The sequence below is a fragment of the Notamacropus eugenii genome, chromosome 4 (assembly GCF_028372415.1).
Source record: "Notamacropus eugenii isolate mMacEug1 chromosome 4, mMacEug1.pri_v2, whole genome shotgun sequence".
Lineage (NCBI taxonomy): Eukaryota > Metazoa > Chordata > Mammalia > Diprotodontia > Macropodidae > Notamacropus > Notamacropus eugenii.
In genome coordinates, this window is record NC_092875.1 from 123,940,356 (window position 1) to 123,961,381 (window position 21,026).

Below are 21,026 nucleotides of genomic sequence, written 5' to 3' on the forward strand. Positions count from 1 at the left end.
TTAGGTATGTCATTTGACCTCCTTAGGTCTCAGTATTTTAATCTGTAAAGTGAAGGCTGTAAAACAGCTTCCAAAGTCCCTTCTACCTCTAGGTCTTTGATCATAGCCCAAGCCCCTCATTGCAAAGGTAGGGAGATTAAGTGTCAAGGCCAGGGTTAAGGTCAAACAGGGAGCAAGGAGCAAAGCCAGGCTTCAAATTCAGGTCTTTTCCCTCAACATCCATTGCTTTTCCTACTAGGACAAATTGCTTAGGATTTGGTTTAGCAAGTTGTTAACAGCCTACTCAAATCTTTCAGTGTTTCACACACTCCTGTAGAGTAGGTATTATTATTATTTCCATTTTACAGATAAGGAAACTGAGACAGAAAGAGGTCAAGACTCATCCAGGATCACACAGTAAGTATCTGAAATAGGATTAGAACTCAGGTCTTCCTGATTCCAAGGTCACACTAACACCAGTCTGTTTCACAGCATACATTGTAGACAAAAGAGACAGTTTTCCAGGAAGTATTTTCAGGCATGTTTACTACACGTTATATAAAATAACATTGAGGGGGGAAAAAAAGTAAAAAAATTAAGGTTACTTCTACCAGTACTTAACTCACTGGTTCAATCAATTTAGATTTCATGAGAAACCTGCTCATGAGTCTGATTTTCCAATGATCCATCAACTCTTCTGTTTCCTGTCTCTTAGTGTGATCCCTAGTCTCTTTCTGTAGCCAAATCCCCAAACAGCTACAGATAAATTTTAGCAAAAATCATTTTAATGGTTTTGTTTCTCTTTTTTCTACAGTTAAAGTAATAACTTTTTATTGTGGTTTTGGTGACACCAATAGTTCTATTTATATTGGGGATACTCAATGGGGAAATTCCCTCAATCAATGCAGCTCAGACCACCTATCCCATAACTTACAGTGTAAGAGAATTGCTTAGGGGCACTGAGAGGTTATAACTCACCCAGGGTCACCCAACAAATATGTGTCAGAAGAAGGACCCAATTCTTTCTGATTCCAGGGCAAAGTACCCATTCTGCCTCTTGAAAATAATAATTAGTATCATATAATACCTAACCTTTATATAGCACTTAATATGTGTCAAGCACTGTGCTGAGCACTTTGCAGTGATCTCATCTGCTCCTCAAAGTAACCCTGCAAGGTAAGTGCTATATTATTCCTCTTTTACGGATAAGGAAATTAAGGAAAATAGAGATTAAATAACTTACCAAGGATCACACAGCTAGCAAGTGTCTAAGGACAAACTTCAGTCCACGTCTTCCTGACTCCAGACCCAGAACCTTATCCAATGAACCACTCACCTGTCCCTAATCATATTATATTACATTTCTTTTTGTATCATAACACATATTATAATATGACAATGTTTTATATTACTTTAAATTTGCACAAAACTTTTTCTTTTTAAAACATTTTCTACAAAGAGAAATAACGTGTTACAGTAGAAAGAGGACTGACCGAAATCATAAGTCTAGTTTTGTTACTTACTGCTTAAGCTTTGTGGGCCTCAGTTTGTTTGCCTATAAAATGAGGGGTTTGGCCGTGTAATTTCTAAAAATTCTTTCAGCTCTAATTCCTGAGATTTAATACTTCATTTGTTTTCTTGACACTGACACAAAGATGTCACTATCCCTATATTTCAATGGAGGGGCAACTGAAAGACACTTAACTCAAGGCCACAAAGTAAGTCAAAATAAAAGCAATTTCTAAAAGAACAGTTCTATTACTACATGCCTTCTAAATTCAGAAATGAGGCACTGTAAATTTCACAACTGCAGTCTCTTGATTCTGTATTCTCTAGGCAGGCTGCTGTCATATCATCAGATCCCTCTCTCTACTTCCTCGGTTCTGCACCTGCTTCAGCTCCCAATAGTTAGACCTGCTGTTGCTTTGCCCCGATGGTTGAGATTTCACCATTCAGTATTTCAACTGCTGCCTCCCAAGATGAGCTTCTGACAGGCATGTGTGGAGTCACGCAGGAAGGTAATAGAGCAAATGCTGAAAAAGCGGAAACTATTAATATTTTTTTTCCTCCGTGATCAGTTTCAGGTGCTGTCAGGTTTAGCCACACCATAGAGCAATGGGGCTACAATCCTTCTCCTTATGTCCTTTTCTAGAACATTAAGGGTTGAATATCCATTTCATTTATATTAAATATCTACTAAAATGTTCAAGGCACTGTGTTAGGCACTGGAGTAGATACAGAGATTAAATAAACATACAGCCCTTGCCTACCAGCCATGGAAAAACTGCCTAGTACTGTAGTCTAGTGTCATGAGAATTTCCCCATGTGATTTTTGGACAGAGAGCTTAATGTGAGAGATAGAAGGTCAGCCTTTGAGTCAGAAGATCGTGAGTTCAAATTCTTCCTCTTTCACATTAATCAATCAACCAATAAGCATTTATTAACCACATCCTATAGTCTAGGAACTGTGCTGGGCACTGGTAATAGAAAGACAAAAAATAAAAAGACCCTACCCTCAGGGTGCTTACATTCTACCTGAAGAAATTACAAGGTAATTTCAAAATAAATACAAAATAATTTGGAGTATGGCATTAGTAGCTGGGGAAATCAAGACAGATATCATAAATTCCTTGAGAGCAGGGACTGTTTTTGGTGATTGTTGTTGTTTACTTTTCTGGTATCTCACCATTTAGTGCAGAGCCTGGCACAAAGTAGATGCCTAAAAAATGCTTGCTGACTTGACATGAGGACTTGGCTTTGAAGGGAAGGAATATTTCTAAGAAGTGAAGAGGGAATAGTATATTCCAGGCCTGGAAGACAGCCTGTGAAAAAAGAGGTAAAATGTTATATAAAGAGAACAGCAAGATCAATTTGTCTAGAAACCTGACTATATCCTACTTGGGTTGCCATGATGAAGTTACTGGTCAGTCAATTAGTAAACAAGCATTTTTCAAGTTTCTACTATAGTCTGGGAATTATGCATGCATTGGAGATAAAAGGATGAAAGTGAAACTGATATTTTAAATGGGGAGCAAATAATATGCATAGATGCTAAGTGGCCCAGTAGATAGAGCTCTGGGCCTAGAATCAGGAAGGTTCCTCTTCCTGAATTCAAAACAGGTCTCAGATATTTACTAGCTGTGTGACTCTGGGGAAGTTGCTTAATCCTGTTTGCCTCAGCTTCCTCATCCACTGGAGAAAGAAATGGCAAACCACTCAGTATGTTTACTAAGAAAACCCCAAAGGGGATCATGGAGGATAAGACAAGACTGAAAATAACTGAAGAGTAAGAAAGACCATTTAATCATAGATCTAGAACTGGAATATACTACAAATACCATCTAATTGCATCCCTAATTTTGTAGATCCAGAGACTAGAGTCCAAAGAGGTTAAGTGATTTGCCCAAAGTCACTGGTGCGGTAAATGGCAGAGGATGGATGTGAACCCAAATCCGTTGCTCTAAAATAGATACAAAATAAGGCACTGATAGCTGGGTAATAGTGGAAGAGTCAGAAAAAGTTTTTAAAAGGTGACCCTTGAGCTGAAGGAAACAGGATTATAAGAAGCTGTTGTTGCGTTCGTCCTTCGTTGCTGAAGACCATGCCATCAGAGAAATGATGACATGACTTGCACTTGACTTTGCTTTGACCTTTCCATTATAAGAAGCAGAAGTTAGGCAGAAAAGGAGCATAAACTTCAAAGACTGTAAATTACAAACATATTATTGATTTGCACTACTGGATAGACTTTTCACACTGGGAGTTCCTAATACTGATTAAAATCAGAAATCTAATCCCCCCCAATTTTTTTTTCAAACCATACTACCTACAGATAGTGGCATTCCTTGGATGTTCCCATTTATAGACAATATCATGGCAATTGCCTCAAGAACTAGATTGGGCAATGCCTTGTCAGTGAAAGTCATACACAGCTCAAAAGGGATTAGCCTAACAAAACACACAAGAAAACTGAATTAAGGAGGAGGACAAGCAGTGCAGTGGAAAGGTTTGAATTCAGGCTTTTTAGTCCTGTCTGTGGTTCTTCCTGTGAGACCTCTCTGGATCTCAAGCTCCTCATCTGTAAAATGAAGTTTTTGGACAATGTTAATTCCAAGAACGTCTCTAATTCTCCCTCTCTGGCCCATGGATATAATGTTTTAATACTAACTTACCTTTTTTTGTTTTTTTTTGGTGTAATTATTTACTCCATAGGGATCCGGGGATTTAAGAATCACAGGATTGGTGGGAAGGGGGAGAAACAATTCTTTTGAAAATGTGAACACACCTGTCCCAGAACCCAGCTTCCTAAGAGCCTGAGGAGAAAGCCCATGAGCCCCTGGGACTGCAGTATAAATGCCATCAGTACTTCCATCAGGAGTACAGATGGGTGGCAGGTGTGGTCAATTTAATCCCTTCCTGACCAGATGTAAACTATAAAGTCAGAAGCCAGGCCACAGTCTTTGCACCAGTCCTTTGCACTGTCAGCACATAAAATTGGAGTAACAGCAGATGCTTAGCTTTCTTCGGAGCTGGCTCCTTTCGATCAACATTCATTAGCCTGACTCTCTCCCCATGGGGCTACTTGTCATGCACCCAAATACTCTTTTCCCTCCTCCTGCCATAGGAGTGAAAGAATGGTGAATTTGTGAACAATTCTGTCTTCTCTCCTCCCCCCTGTAACAAATAACCTGCCCAAACTGTGAAGTCATAAACCTCCTTCTTCTCCACATAAGTCCCTGAGTTCTGATACTGTATCATTTTTATATGTATCTTTTAGTTCCAACTTCCAGCAATTCTGCAACCAAGGACTTATATGTACAGGGCTAGAGATCAGGAATACACTCATATACTTGCTTATATAGAAGTCTAAAGTCTGAGGAGAGGGAAACATTTTTCTTCACCAAAACCAGATGAAATAAACAATAAAGGCCATAATAGGGGTAGAGGGGGAATGCTGCTAGAAGTGATTTATGTTAAAGGCCCCCTGGTTGTCATAAACATTTGATTTAGAAGAAAGGGCTGTGGTTAATTTAATGGGCTTTGCCCGAGCTCAGACCCTCTTACAAACCCCAAAATGGTGGCCATAATTTCTCTCTGATTTTTCTCTGCCTTCTTCGGATATATGCTTGTCGGAGGACAGAGTATTGTTTGGTGGGGTTTTTGTTTATCTGTTGACTTTTACCTTATGAATATGAAGAAAAAGGAATGGAGGCTCAGCAAACTTGTTTTCAGCTAGAGCAATCATGCTGATCTGACCATGATCCCCAAAGTCCAAAGGAAACCAGGCAAGAACCAAAAAGTTCATGTGCCAACTCAGCAAGGATGTGCAGTTACTGACAACTTCTTTTCAGTTCTCCTAGAAATTTGTGTTAGGGAAGGAAACTGAAATATCTTTTGTTGGTATCATCAACCCTTTCTAATCCTATATTGTAGATTTAGCTCCTGATAATACATTGCCCTGTCCCCCAGTTACCTGCATCATATGATTTGAGTACTTTAAAAATAATTGCCATGTCAATGCTGTTACAGATGGATGATATTTCCTCCCTCAACAGCTTTATTTGTGGGAGTTGAAAAGGACATCTTATAGTACAGGCCATCTTCACTTTTGGGGAGCAATGGAATTCTTTTGGAAATCTGGTAAAGCCTATGGAGCCCTTTTCAGAATAAAGTTTTTAAATGCATAGCATAAAATACAAATGGTCACAAAGGAAATCATGTATATTTAAATGCAGTTCTCAAAAATGTTTTTTTTTTTTAAAAACACCAAGTGAAAAAATCCCAGGTTGATAAATTTTGTCTGAGAGATTCTGTTCTAACTCCATATCTGTGGGGGGTTTTTTAACACATAAAATTATAAATCAAATCAAAGTAGTTTGTGCTGATTAGATAGATAGATAGATAGATAGATAGATAGATAGATAGATAGATAGATAGATAGATGATAGATATTTAGATAGATAGATCGATATAGATACAGATATACATATACATATAGATATAGATATAAACACAGGTTGACTCTCCTATCTGGAATTCACTCCTGCCTCATCTATTTGTATGGAAATCATTCTCTTCCTTCAAGGCTAAGTCAAAGTATTACCTCTTTCGTAAAACTGAAAGTGATATAAGAGTAAAATGAATATCTATATGTGCATACATATATTTTTAAGCATTTACTATGAGCAAAATCCTGTGCTAAGAAAAGGGATAAATGTAGAAAGGCAAGACAGTCTCTGTTCTCAGAGAGCATCCCAATGGAGGAGATAACACATAGAGGAGGTACACTGCTATTCAGTCATTTATGACTTCTTGTGACCCCATTTGGGATTTTCTTGCCAGTGATACTGGAATGGTTTGCCATTTCCCTTTCTAGCTCATTTTAGAGGTAAAGAACTGAGGCAAACAGGGTTAGTGACTTGCCCAGAGTCACATATCTGTTAAGTGACTGAGGCTGGATTTGAAATCAGGTCTGCCTTATTCCAAGCCTGCCACTTTAAGCCACTGCACCACCTAGCTGCCTATCTAAATAGAGATAAAGCTATATCTGACCTAATGCTGAATCATTTGATAGTGCCAAAGCCATTGGTACTGAGAACTTTCTTTTCAGAAACAGCTGATCAGTAGATAGAGGATTGGTCTTAGAGCTCAAGTCCTGCTAACTGTGTGACCCTGAGTAACTCTTTCTCTCCCCTGCAAAGTGGGGGTAACAGTAGTATTAATTCACAAGGTTCTTGTAAGGATGAAATGATTATATACATATATATAGTATGCATATGTACATATGTATACAAATACACACATATGTAATTTTGCAAACATTAAAAGTGCTATATAAATATTTTCTGAGTCTCCAATAGCCATTGTGGCTACTGAAGCAATTACCACTTCAAATCTTCACAAGAGTCGAGTTCTTGGATAATGACTAGAGTTGGCCTGGGCTGGCTACCGTGTCAATCATCTGGAGGATTCTGCTACTCCTGGACTTTTTGTCTGGATATTTCCTTTTCCTACACCACCTTCTACCTTGGAGTCTTTATAAGACTGCCATATTCTCCATTAATAATAACTCATATGTTACAGCATTTTAAAATTTGCATTGTTTTGTACTAATTTTATTTATTTTGTAGATGCCTTTATAATCTGCCCCTCCCATGAGTCCCCCTTCTGGAAGCAGGAGGAGGAAAATAAAATTGTCATCACAAACATGAAGAGTCCTGCAAAACAAATTCCTGCATTGTTCATCCTCAAAAATGTATGCTTATCATTTAAAGTTCATTACCTCTGTGGCAGGAGGTGAGCAGTACGCTTCTCCTTCAGTCTTCTGGACTGGAAAATATGTGGTTTTTCAGTGGTGACCAGAGCTCTAAAGTCTTTTCAAATTGTTTTTCTAGTGTATGATGTCATTTCATAAATTTTTCTCCTAGTTCTAAGCTCACTTCACTCTGCATCAGTTTATAGAGATTTTCCTAGTTTCCTCTGAGACTTTTTCATCACTTCTTGTACAATAATATTCCATTATATTCATATTCCGTAATTGGTGTAACTATGCCCTAGTAGGACAACCCATTTCCAATTTTGAACAGCTATAAAAAGAACTGCTACCCATATTTTTGTGCATAAATTTCTTTTTCCTCTTTCTTTGATCTCTTTGAGGGTAAAGTCTGTGGTGGTATAGCTGAGGTAAGCACAGTCTAATGATGTATGGGGGCATATTTCCATATTATATTCTTGAACCAATTCATAACTTCATCAGCAATATACTAGTGTACCTGTTTTCTCACAGCCCCTCCAGCATTTGACTGTTTTTCTTTTTGTCATCTTTTCCAGAGCTCTTTAATATTTGTAAAGAGCTTGAATAGCAAGAACTCTGTGTGTCAGTTAATACAAGTATTGTTATCCTTATTTGATAGTTGAGCAATGGTTCCTGGGTCTCCCAACTCTGTTTAGCATTTTCTCCACTGTCCCTTTGTTAGATGGTAAACTCCTCAAAGGTGAGAACCTTTTCACTTTTTCTAGTCCTAGATACTTTGTATTTCAAAAAGTGAACATCAGTGGTTAATAAATGCTTATTGAATTGTTTATTCCAATTGAGTCAGTAGCTAGATCAACATTTATTGGGGATTATGTAGGAGATTTATCCAACGTAAGGACTTAAGAATTTTTTAATTGAATCTCTAAGTTCTCTTCCAAACACCAAAATTCTATCACTATTTAATAAATGCTTGTTGGATTAGGTTCTGATGTTGTCACATTAATTGTAAATTCATTTCTGGTATCCCTTAGTGACTTAAAAAAAGATACATTGTAAATAATTAAGACTGATTGACACATTCTATGATTTATACTACTTAGCATACTTCTTTGCATATACTGGGTAAGAAATATTTTTCTAATTAAATCAATTTAAATAATAAATTTAATGATTCTTTTTTCCACATTTGCAATACATGACTATGATGATAGTTGTGCAGTGATGGGCAAGTCATTCAATCTCAATGAGCTACAATTATCCAGACTGAAAAAAATTACATAATAGAACCTATCATTCCTACCTCTAAAGAGTTTCTGTGAGGCTCAAAATGAAGTAAAATACATAAAAAGTACTGCAAATTTTAACACTACAGACATGGCAGCTGTGATGATTACAGTTATTGTTGTTGTTATGTATCCTATTCTTATCTTTTAAATAGATTTTGTTGATCTTTGTTTTTATATCATCCATACTCCCCCTATGTCTCTCTCCCTATTATTTCCTAGACAGTCATCATCCCTTATAGCAAAAGAATTTTTTTTTTAAACTCCATTGAGCTGAACCCCCTCCACCTCATTTCACAGTTGAGGAAACTGAGGTCCTGAGATTAAATGACTTGTCCAAAGTACCATAACTAGTTAGTGTGACACAGTATTTGAACCTAGGCCCTCTGCATTCTGAACCTCTCTATTAGCTTAGTTGTAGTGTGGTACAATGAAAAAGGCTCTGGATTTGGAGCTAGGGCAAGGCGGGGCAGAGGCATTGCTAGGTTTGAATCTTGCCTCTTGGTAAAAGTCACTTAACTTTCTTGAGTTCCTCATCTAAAAGTGGACTAGATGGCCCCTGAGGTCCCTTCCAACCCTAATTCTATGATTCAGAAGCCACCAGTTTAAAAAGAAAAAAGATAACCTCATGGAAGAAGTATTACCAGTAATATTAATTTCAATGACCCTTCTTTTTGTGGCTTACAGCAGCATCTGTCTTTATGCAGCAGGTGTCACCTGGGAACTGAAAGAATAACTCACAGCAGCGATGACCCTGTAGAAGTTATGTGTAGACAATATCTAAGAAAATTCTATTTTCTTTCTTTAGAGTGACTGTTGCCTTGAATAACTACAAGTGAAAGTAGCCTGTGGATTTGTTCCTTTTTGGGGTCTTTTCATTTACACAGGGTTTCTGGTCCTGTGCCTTCATTCTGCAGTAGTGACGCACATTCTTATGTGAGTTCCAACACCCAGTGAACCATATTTTGGTTTTATCCTTGTTATTCCATTTAAATCTTTGCCAGGTTCCCAGACAATTAACTCCAGAGGTTGACGTTGGCTAGTGGATGTGCAATGTCTGTGGATTTGGCAACTAAGTTTTGGGTCTTAAAAGGATGGGCCATCCAAATGGACCACAGTCATTCCTATTGGGGCGTTTACATTTTTAACATTTTGAATGCTCTTGACATTTTTCTAGAAATCTCCTGTGAAGCAATACTTCCCTAAATAATTATTGTGGGTTTTTCTCCTTTAATGGGAACATTTTCATAGATTCTTAGACCTCTGGCTATAGGAAGTTAGTGATGAAAACATTACTAAATTAAATATCATCATTGACAAAATTATTAATTATTCATCTTTCCTGGGCAAGCATCTGATAAAAGTCCATGTGCTCCACAGAAGAAGCACTGACATCTTTAGAAACTTTCTATAGTCATGCTATGCTATTGTAATCCAGGTTCAAGTCTGGTGTATATGTGTAAGACTCCTCTCATTGGTGAAGAGACTTGACCCATTCCTGAAGAAAGCATGGAGTACTACTCTCAGTTGAGAGCTTGGGGAAGGAGATAGGTTCTTCTCTCTCCCAGCTATTAAAGAGGCACATGAAGTTCCAAGTCCTCTTTATAGAGTGAGACCCTGAAAGGAGGGACTTTGGAAGGAAGCGAACATGTAAAAGAATCAACACCCTAATTATATGTCCTTGATTTCCAGGTCTCCTCACTTAAGACTTTCAAGGATTCCCCTTTTGGCGAGATTAAGGACTCTCTCTCTCTTTCTTGAATGAGCTGAGATATCTTCCTTCCAGTAGTAGCTTTCCACTCTATGCATTGTCTGATCTATTCTCATCTGAACAACATCCTTCAGGTCCCAGCTTTTATAGGAAGCCATTCTAGATCCCCCTCAATTCTCATTTCTTCCTTCTGTTGCTTGTTTCCAATTTATCCTGTACAGAGCTTGTTTGTACATAGTTGCTTATATATTATCTCCTTCATTAGACTTTGATTTTTTTTTGAGAACAGGGACCATCTTTTACCTTCCTTTATAACCTCACAATGCCTACCATTTAAGAAATGTTTATTGACTTATTGGCTGTATAACTTCTTGAATTCCCATTTGCTACTGGCTTAGATAAATGGATTTATTCTTTAATCATCCATGTGTAGTGGTCTTTGTGTAACTAGCATTTGCTAGGAAGAGAATTGAGTCTTGGGATATAGCTTGAAGCATTCCTTTCTCATTAAAAGATAACAATCAGGAAAAATATCTTGAACCTCAAAATAATGTCCCCTAGATTAGCAATATTTGAGACAAGGGGAAGGACAGACAGATACAATTCTAGTCCACTATCCCTGCTTTAAGGAGAGCCTTATGGCCCCAATTTTCTGCTCCCCTCCAGACAAGAATCAAAACCTCCTTTGGACGGGGGTGGCTATCCATTTACAACTTTCTTCAAGTCACATTTAGACAAACTGGTGTAGATATATGTATATACTACACTGGCAACATGCATGTTTGCTGTTCTGTGGGAAGGCTATTTGGGGGGAAGGAGTGATGAGTGAAAAGACTTAAGGTTAATACTTGGAATAGTTACATCGCATAGGCAGCATTTCATGCCACACAGCTCTCTGTACCTATTTTCTCTTATGTGAAATGGGGATAAAAGTATTTGCCTTACCCTACTGCTCCCAGGGTTGGTGTGAGGAACGTACTCCAAAGCAAGCCTTCAGGTAAAACAGAAAAGTGAATAGGAGGAATTATTAGCACTGTTCTCATTCTTATCTTTTTTAAATGGAACTCAGACAGAAATAGTACAAGCACAAGTCCCTATGTTGCTTTCATTCTGTCACGTTTAATGTGCTTCAAACTATTATGCAGATAGATGAAAATTACTGTTTTTTGTAACTGAAAAAAATGTACTGACATCTACTGTCATCTCATCAAAACATCCAACAGCAGACAGGACTATAGGGATGGTATGTACCAAAGGCCTGTTGTCTTGTGATTTTGCTTATTCTCACTAGGTATCCATATTTTTAAAGATTTCCTTTCCCAAGTGACTACATTGTATCCCCCTATGTTCTAGTCAGACTGTTATCTAATCTTGTCTTCTCTTCCATTATGGTACCTTTGTGTTCTCTGACCCCCATACCTGGAATGGGTTGACACCTCCCCCATTTCCAGTCCCACCCCCAATTCTGCCTTATTATATCCCCAAAACTGCCTTTCAATAATTGAGGCATAAAAAGTCTGAGAGACATGGTTTTTGTGTGATCAATAATCAATTCATTAATTATGGACACCAAATAACTAATAAAACTAGGTCAGTGATCCTCTCAGAAGCCCCCTTGAGCATTTAAATACCCCTCGAAACCAGGTGTTCCCAAAAGGTAGAAATCAACTCTGATTGATTAATAATTAATGAAAGAATAAATATTATAATGAGAAGCGGGCTCATTCTATTTCGGGGCTGGGACTGGAATTCTAATCAGGTCACTGTTGGACAAAAGACTCATCTCCACACCCACCCCAGGGCAATCTAGACCAAGGGTCCTATTTTCCTCCCAGTCTTACCTGAGTAGTACAGTCAGAATTCCTCCTAGATAAGATGGTCTGGGGGGATGAATTCTTTGAGTAAGGTCAGAAATGTCCTTTAAAGGCTAAACTTGGAATGAGGATATAGGGAAAAATCCTGGCTCTCCCCATAATAGTAATTGGTTATTAATAATTATTTTTCTCAGATATTCCTCCCTACTCAAAGACCCATGCAGGTGCCACATCTTCATTGTAGCCTTCCCTAACTTCCCCTGTGTTAAAATGAGCCATCCATCTTTGAATTTAACCTATATGTTTAGTTATCTTCTATCTCAATTACAGTTATCTGTATATATCTCCCCACTGGTTCCACTCCCCTATAAACTGTAAATTCCTTCAGCTGTTTCTTATCTTTGTTTGGCACCCCACTCCACTTTGGAATTACTCTAATTGCTGGGAATCCTGTTCTTAAAACTTAGCCTAAATCCACTTCTCTGCAATTCCCTTTGCTCTCTGGGACCAAACAGAACTCCATGAAATTCCCCTCCCATATTTACATGATACTTCACTCTTTGCAAATTATAGTTACCTAGATCATTTTATTTGCTATGTAGTGTCTGCTTATGTGCTTCTCATAACAACTGTGTGTGGAGAGGAGTTCAGATACCATTACTCTCATTTTACCGATGAAGAGACAGATCCAGAGAGGCCAAGTGCCTTGTCTAAAGTCACACAGCTGATTAATGTCAGAGCTAGGACTCAACCCAGGCTCCTCTTCAAATAACCCAGTGTTTTTGCTACAGTAACATGGAGTCTACTTGTGTTTGTGAAAGTATCACTTATGAAAGCTCCTGGCAAATCTTTCTTAAAATTAATTCTTTTCTATTCTGCCCAACTTTCCAAAGTGATGTGATTCTTTTTGGCCAAAATTCCCTTGTTGGCATGTGCGTTTTTGTTTTTCATTGTTCAGTCCCTTTATTTGTCACCATTTGATCTGCCTCCTCAGTGACGTCCTTGTTAGCCCTTGCAGAAAGACACTTCTCACAGATATTTTAACCTCAGATAACATTCCCAAGGACTAGCCCAATGTCCTGTTTCCTTTTGATCATAACATATCTTAAAACTTTTAACTATTCTTCTTCACAAGTGTGTCTCTTGAATAATACACACCTTAACAATTTGTTGTTATTCAGTTGTTTCAGTAGCATCCAACTCTTTGTGATCTCATTTGGAGTTTTCTTGGCAAAGGTGCATGGGACCTAATGCTCATCCAGTCAAGAGGAATAGTTAAAAATTTTAAGATATGTTATGGCCAAAAGGACCTAACGCTCATCCAGTCAAGTGTTCACAGTAGTGAAGGGAAAAATCATTTGTATAGCACCTACCATGTAGGAAATAGCAAGGCAGTGCAGTAGATAGAGTACTAGGGCTGGAATCAGGAAGACTTGAGTTCAAATCCACTTTCAGACACTTATTAGCTCATCACTTAATCCTGTTTGCCTCACTTTCCTCACTGTAAAATGAGCTGGAGAAGGAAATGGGAAACCACTCCTCCAGTGTCTTTGTCAAGAAAATTCCAAATGGGAACACAAAGAGTCAGACATGAATGACTGAAACAACTCAACAACAATAAACCATGTGTGAGAAGCTATGTAAAGCACTTTACAAATATCTCATTTTATCCTCACAACCGCCCTGGAAGGGTTAGTATCCTCATTTTACATCTGAGAAAACTAAGGTTAAGTGATGTACCCAGGGTCACATAGCTAATTAGTGCTTGAAGCTGGATTTGGACCAAGATCTTCCTGACTATGGGCCCAGTGCTCTACCCCCTGTGCCACCCAGTTATGTGGACAATAGTGAAAATGGTAAAGTGTGATGGAAAAATGAAGCAAGGAAGTAGTGGACCTATGAGGACTTTGTCAAGTCTCTAAGAATATGAGTCATTTCCCAATTGATAAATGGTCAAAGGATATGCACAGGCAGTATTCCAATGAAGATTTCCAATGAAGAAAGCCAAACAATTTATAGTCACATAAAATACTCTAAATCAGTATTGATTAGAGAAATGCAAATGAAAACAACCTTGAGATATCATTTCATACCTAATCAGACTGGCTAACATGAGAGAAAAGGAAAATGATAAGTGCTGGAGGGGATGTGGAAAAAATGGGATACATTCATTGTTGGTGTAACTGTGAACTGAATCTGGAATTATGCCCAAAGAGTTATTAAAATGATTATACCCTTTGACTCAACAATATCACTACTAGGTCATTTCCAAAGATGATTAAATCAAAAGGAAAAAAACCTATATGTCCTAAAATATTTATAGCAGCTCTCTTTGTAGTGGCAAAAAACTGGAAATTGCACAAATGCCTGTCAGTTGGGGAATGGCTGAACTACTTGTGGTATGTGATTGTGATAGAACATTACTATGCCATAAGAAATGATGAGCTCTATGATCTTAGGGGGAAAAACATGAATAGAGTGGTACAAAATAGTGAAGAGTGAAATGAGCCAAACCAAGGAATGCTGTATACAGTAACAGCAATATTGTTTTAAGAACAACTTTGAGTGACTAAGTCATTTTAACTATTACAAATACCTAAATTAACTACAAAGGACATGTGAAGGAAGATGCTATCTGCATCCAGAGAAGGACTTTATAAATAGAAGTATGCATAGAATGGTTTTATGTAAGGGGCGCTGACCGCCACACCATCTAGGATGCCACACTGACGGACATCAGGTAAACTGAGTCCGGAGCAGGGAAGGGTGAACAAGATGGCGCTGGAAGGGACGGCCCCACCCCTGGTTTGTTTTTGTCACTATAGTACCAGCTTGTGTTCATTACTATAGCTTCGGGTTTGTTTGTGTGTGTTACCATGGTTCACTGGGCTAGCTGGCAGAGACTATATAATCAGAGTGCTTGCTTGAATAAATCGGAGTTGCTTACTGACCTGCTCTCCCGCCTCATTCTTTTACTCGTGAGCTCCACAGGAGGACAAGCAGCCTGCTGGTCAGGCATAAGACTTGCTCCTCTCGGTAAGCTATGCCGTCACCATAGCAACTTGGGGGAGAAAAAAGGAAAAAAACTTACATGATAATTTATTATGGATTTAAAAGAAATAGTAAGTTGTACATGATAGTTTCATGTGCAATAACTTTTTTTTCTGTTCTGCTATGTTATGAAAATACTTATTTTATTTAAGTTTAGAATAAAATAAATTAAATTAAAAAGAAAAAAAAAGAAAACCTTGTCTTAGGACAAACTTGGGGATAGATTCAATGGCTATTGTGATCCTAGCAGCTAGGTCATATAGTAGAGACAAGATAATACTTTAGGTCAGGAAGATATGAATTCAAATCCTGCCTCAGCATTTATTAGTTCTGATCCTGGGAAAGTCACTCAGCCTCAGTTTCCTCTTCTGTAAAATGAAGAGAATAAGGGCACAGGGTTTCTGTAAGAATCAAATAAGATTATATATGCAAGTATTTTATTAACTATAAAATGGTATATAACTGCAAGGGCAGCTAGGTGATGCTGTGGATAGAGCTGCTGAACCTTGAGTCAGGAAGAATTGAGCTTCAATCTGTCCTCAGATACTAGCTGTATGACCCTGGGCAAGTCACTTAACCTTGTTTCCCCAATTTCTTCATCTGTAAAATGAGCTGGAGAAAGAAATGGCAAACCACTCCATTATCTTTGCCATGAAAATCCCAAAGTGACTCACAAAGAGTTGGACATTACTGAAAACCACTGAACAACAACAACATATAAATTACTTATGTAGGGAGAAACTAAGCAATCCCCGGGCTTCTTCCTATCCATTCCTTTTCCCTGTTAAGCCATCTTTTTTATTTTTTATATCTGAAAGAATGACAGCTACAAAGGGTCACCCAAGGTACATGTTGTTGGGGTATCATGCTGGAAGATGCCACACCTGCAAAATTGTGTTTAATGACCCAGAATTTAAACATAGAGCAGGGTAGGGGAAAATCCATTAGAAAACCGCTCTCCTGAGATTTTCCCGAGATTTCACATCACATTTGACTAAGAAGCATCTATGTGATCAAAGCAGTATTTTCTAATTAGCAACATATGTGATAGTAATATTCATCTTTATAGTTGATATTAAATATGACCATAACTACAAATGCATGTCCTTTGATCTTCAACTTGATCTCCATTGATCTCTATGGGAAGATACACCAAGTCCTGTCCAGTGGAAAAAGTCAACATCAATGTCATAGATATTGTAGGTAAATTCCACTTAAAACTCAAAATTCTATTTGCTGTCTTTCTGATTATTTGTATCGTTCCAAAAAGAAATGTTCTCCTTTGGGAAAAATACAATGGAAACCCTTCAAATGCTTTTTCCTGTCAAGTTTCAGTTCACTTGAAACTCTAAAGTTCCAGAAAAGGATGCCATGTCCATCTGGGAGGCTTAAAACAAATTGGAATCTGTGAAAGGCTTGTGATTATAGGGGTTTTCTCATTCTGGACTTGAGCAAGTTCAAAGATGATATTATTCAAAGATGGGTTTCTGGCTCTGCAATTGCTTCCTCTTGGCCATCTGCTCCTGGGATGATGGGATCTTTCTTCCTGCTCTGAGATGGAACCTGCCCAAGCAATCCATGAATTTGTGGCCTTCTAGATGGATTACTGTAATACACTGTACTGTTACAGATCTCTCTGGAAATAATTTGGAATCTTCTATTGGCAAAGTGTAACAACATCCCACCTACTTATTTAAGCAAAAATATGAAGGCTGTATTTAGTATTTATTACCAGATGCCATTGACTGTATGGATTTGATTCAATGAAACACTACCTAATTTAGGTCATGGTTATCTCAGAGATCCTTTTGTACAATACACAGCTGAAATGTTGCTCTAAACATCTACCACTTTTTTCAGAGAGAGCGTCTATACTTAAAAATCAAGGTCGTAAAAGAAAATACTCTTACAAAAAGCCAGTTAAACTTTTATCTTAGAGTGGGGACAAAAAAAAAGTTTTGGTGGGAGGCATTAGTATTCACTCTCATTAACAAGAGTATTCCTACAATTGGAGTATATCACAATCCATTCATGGCATTTTACCTTGAGCACTTCTCATCCAGGTAACAGAAGAGTGCTGGATCTGGAGTTGGATGATGTGATTTATAATTTTAATCCTGTCATTTATTATTCGTCATATACTCTAGTTTTATAATTTTGAATGTATGCTCTTAGTGAATTTGGATTGTTTTATTCTTTTGATTTATATCCCTAACACCTAGTATAGCACCTGATATAGTAGGTTACTTAATAAATACTTATTGATTAATGCATTCTTTAAATGACTCAATGCAATCAGTGACATGTTATCTACAAAGAGTATGTCTATACTGTATCATCATCTATAGGAAATCTCTCTTCCATTTGGATTCGTACACATACACCTTCATTGGTGGTAGCAAGCATTTTTACCGAGGTTGTATCTCCCAATTTATGTCTTAATATTAAAAAATAGAGCACTATTGTACATAATTCTGTGGCTATATCTGATAAGGAATATTACATGATCTTAAGAGATGTATAACACACTCCTTGTTGAATGATCATATTCACTTTTATAATCAATAAGCACAGCAGGATCCTATAGTCTCTATTTATCTTAATTGTGTTCTCTTGTGTACATATTCAGATACAGAATATCATTTGTGAAGACCTTCATATTTTCTTCTCATGCTTTAATCAAGGATGCCCTCAATGGGTGCACAGACCATTCTCATAAAGATTTTAAAGAGTTGGGAAAATAAGTACATATCTCCGTAGTTGTTGAAGTCTTCTGTCACTTGTTTTTATTAATATAGTCTGTGATATTTCTTTTCTTTTGGAGTCCTCTCCTTTGAGATATCTCAAATCAATCCCTTAACACTTAAAAAATTGCATTGCCTTCACAATGGACTTCTAATGTATGCATTGGGTCAGAATTAGCCATTCCTTCTGTTTTAATCTTAAGTCCAATTTCTACTTTCAGAGCATAAATGGTTGTAACAGTAAGCACCCCAACATACACTGGGGGGCTGCTATCATAGGTTCTTAGATCTGCATTCATAAAAGGAAAACAGTTTTCAAGGGATTAACAATCACTTTAATCAAACACATGTATCATTCTTTTAATCAAGTACATATACCATTCAGTTATTTCGGGGAGTCAGCACCCTGAATTTCAAAGAAAAATGCAGAGAAATCAAAAGATCAACAGACATGGCTTCCTTTGCCTGAATTCAACAGACAATTGGACCCCAACTGCCTGACCATAGTTACCAGAGAGGGAAACGTAACATCTGGGTTCTCAAAACTGAGGGACTCCTTAGTGGCTTCCCAGAGTCCTCATCTGGCACTCAAACCTTCTTATAAAAACTAAGCCCCAAAGTAAAACCTCAACTCAGAGTTTCTATCCATTTTTTAGAACCAGAGGGCATCGCAATCCTTTGACCCAGTGCCTCAATAGAAAAATAAAAGGTACTTGGGACCCTCCTACAAAGCAACTCCCCTAATCAAGCTTCCCACAATGGGCAGGCCCATCAATGATTGGGAAAGATCTTTTTTAATCACATTATTGAATCAGAGGCACTTTTAATAAAACAAAAACAGCAGAGATCCTAATTTGATTGCCATCAAAATGATTTTGAGGTTGTAGTATTCAAGTCTGGAAGATCTACTGTCTTTGAGAACAAGAATATGTTGACATCATCATCATAATAATGCTCATCCCCACTATCATTCATATTAAGACTTGCAAAGCACTTCACATCCATTTCATGTTTATCTATTGTCTTCTTTTCAAGTACCATATGAATGATATGGTTTACTTGCCATGCAAAGCTTTCCTCAGTCACTTTTCCTTGTCTATCCCAACTATTTTTCATGTTTTTTGAGGAATTATTCAACATTTAGGTTCAACATGTATTTATTAAATTGCTAACATGTGGCAAGCACTGTGCTAGGCACTGGGGGTATAATCTTCCTGCAGCCTTCTCCGAGCTTGTTTCTCTAAACTGAGGGTGTTATCAAACAATATGTTTCTCTGTGTACCATGTTCTCTGTGTACTTGGCTCTTTTGGCAACTGAGTTGAATGACATTGAAACTGATTAAAAGCATCTATGAAACAGTGATGATCAAAATTAAGGTCTTTATATTTATGGTTAAAGCTACTGTAGTTGGAAGTAATATTTTCTTTTTATCTTTTTCTTTTCTCCTAATTTGATACTAATTTCAGCATTTACTCTATTAAATCAATGATTATTTTGATTTATTCAGCTCACTCTGAAATGACTCCAAAGTCAGTAACAACAACGATAATTCATATTATATAACATTTTAAATTTTATGTCTCACTTCCCTAAGAAAAATCTCAATAAACAACATATTTATTCTAAATCACGTATAATTCGAAATAAAATACTACTCTTCTCTATTTGACTAAATGCCCTATTTTTCTTTCTTTCCTTTAAGTTTTGGTGCCTGATATTTTTGAATAAATGAATGAATGTGGTTGTACTATATGATATCATCCACATAAAGAATAGTCCATTTACAATAAGTCCTATTTCATGCAATGTGGTTTTAAATAAGTCTGTTTTAAATAAGATGACTTTTATATTGCTGACTCTGTGTCCAGATTGTTATGAGAATGGCATGCGTAGGCGGAGAGCTTGAGATATGTTTGGCTGGCAAGGCTTAACTTTCATTTTATCATAGAGTTCTACGCAGAATAAATAAATGTTTTTTTCACCCTAAAACCTTGAGCCCATTTCTAACATGTCAGGCATTTATAACATACATGTAAGATCCAATTAGTATTTTCATTAAAGGGAGTTAAGAAATGCATTAGTGAATTAATAAAGTCTAGTAGACATGGACTTTAAAATGTAACATCAGCAAGGAGCTTTCTTAAAATTCTTTGAGAAGAGCTCAAGGTAGAGTCAGAAAGTGATTCTTAAAGATCATCTAAAACAACTCTTGCCTTTTATATAAATTTTTTTATTTTTATTAATTATATTTTAATTTATTAAATAAAATAAGTATTTCTGTAACATAGTAGAATGATAATAATAATGACTATTGTACATGAAACAACCCCTTCCTTTTGCAGTCTTATAGAAATTAAGGGACTTAACTGAGATCACACAGATAATAAGTTGCAGGACCTAGATCTTAACTTATGTCATGGTACCCCAATGTGTCATAATTTTTTTTTTGATAGGGGTATATTTTAGAGACCACAAACTGAAAGGCAAAGCCTCATTAATATCTAAATCATGGGTTCACTGATAGATCAGGGCAAGCTTGCATTCTTTGTTGGTTTGTTTTTATCCAGAGTGTAAAGTAAGCACAGTTTAACTAAATTTTAACTAAATAGGAGTTGATTTAATGAACAGTGAATTCCCTGTCACTGGTGTTCTAATAAAGACAGAATAATCGCTTTTTGCAGATGCCACAGAGGGGTTCCTGTAGTTTCAATATGGTTTTGACTGAATTCTCTAAAGCCCCTTCCAACCATGAAATTAACTGCCTCTCTGAGCTCAAAGAAAGTTTCTTGAATGAAAGGACTTGCGTACATTCTCTTCATGGGTTCTGCATATGTGGAAACCTGTCCTTGGGCTCCATCCCATGTGAGAGCTTTGTCTCCTCCAGTAAAAAAAAGAAAAGCTTCAAAGGCAAGAACTTGTTTAGTTCCTAAATAAGCTCCCCATCATGCCCAGAGCACACCTTCTGACATTAAATGAACACTCACTAAAAATTATTGATTGATTAATTGAATTGCAGATGTGGATGATAGGTAAATGGAGTCCCCATCCAACTCAGGCACTGCCTGCTTGTTATATACAGTGTCATGGCATTCATACATGCCAGCAGTCCCTACAGTTGGAAGGGCTGGGCTATGGGAAACATGTTCCCAGCAACTTGCCCAGCCTGGGCCACTAGTTTTCATAGTCTG

General features: G+C 37.3%; 1 long non-coding RNA gene across 1 annotated transcript; it reads right to left on the reverse strand.

Annotated features, from left to right (window-relative positions):
- Nucleotides 1-1,426: 1,426 nt before the first annotated feature.
- On the reverse strand, nt 1,427-15,097 carry LOC140498249 (uncharacterized). Its single transcript, XR_011965038.1, has 3 exons — nt 14,994-15,097; nt 11,174-11,219; nt 1,427-2,012 (listed from the first exon to the last, which is right to left on the reverse strand). It is a non-coding gene; the product is annotated as an uncharacterized lncRNA (long non-coding RNA).
- Between the last annotated feature and the right edge of the window lie 5,929 nt (nt 15,098-21,026).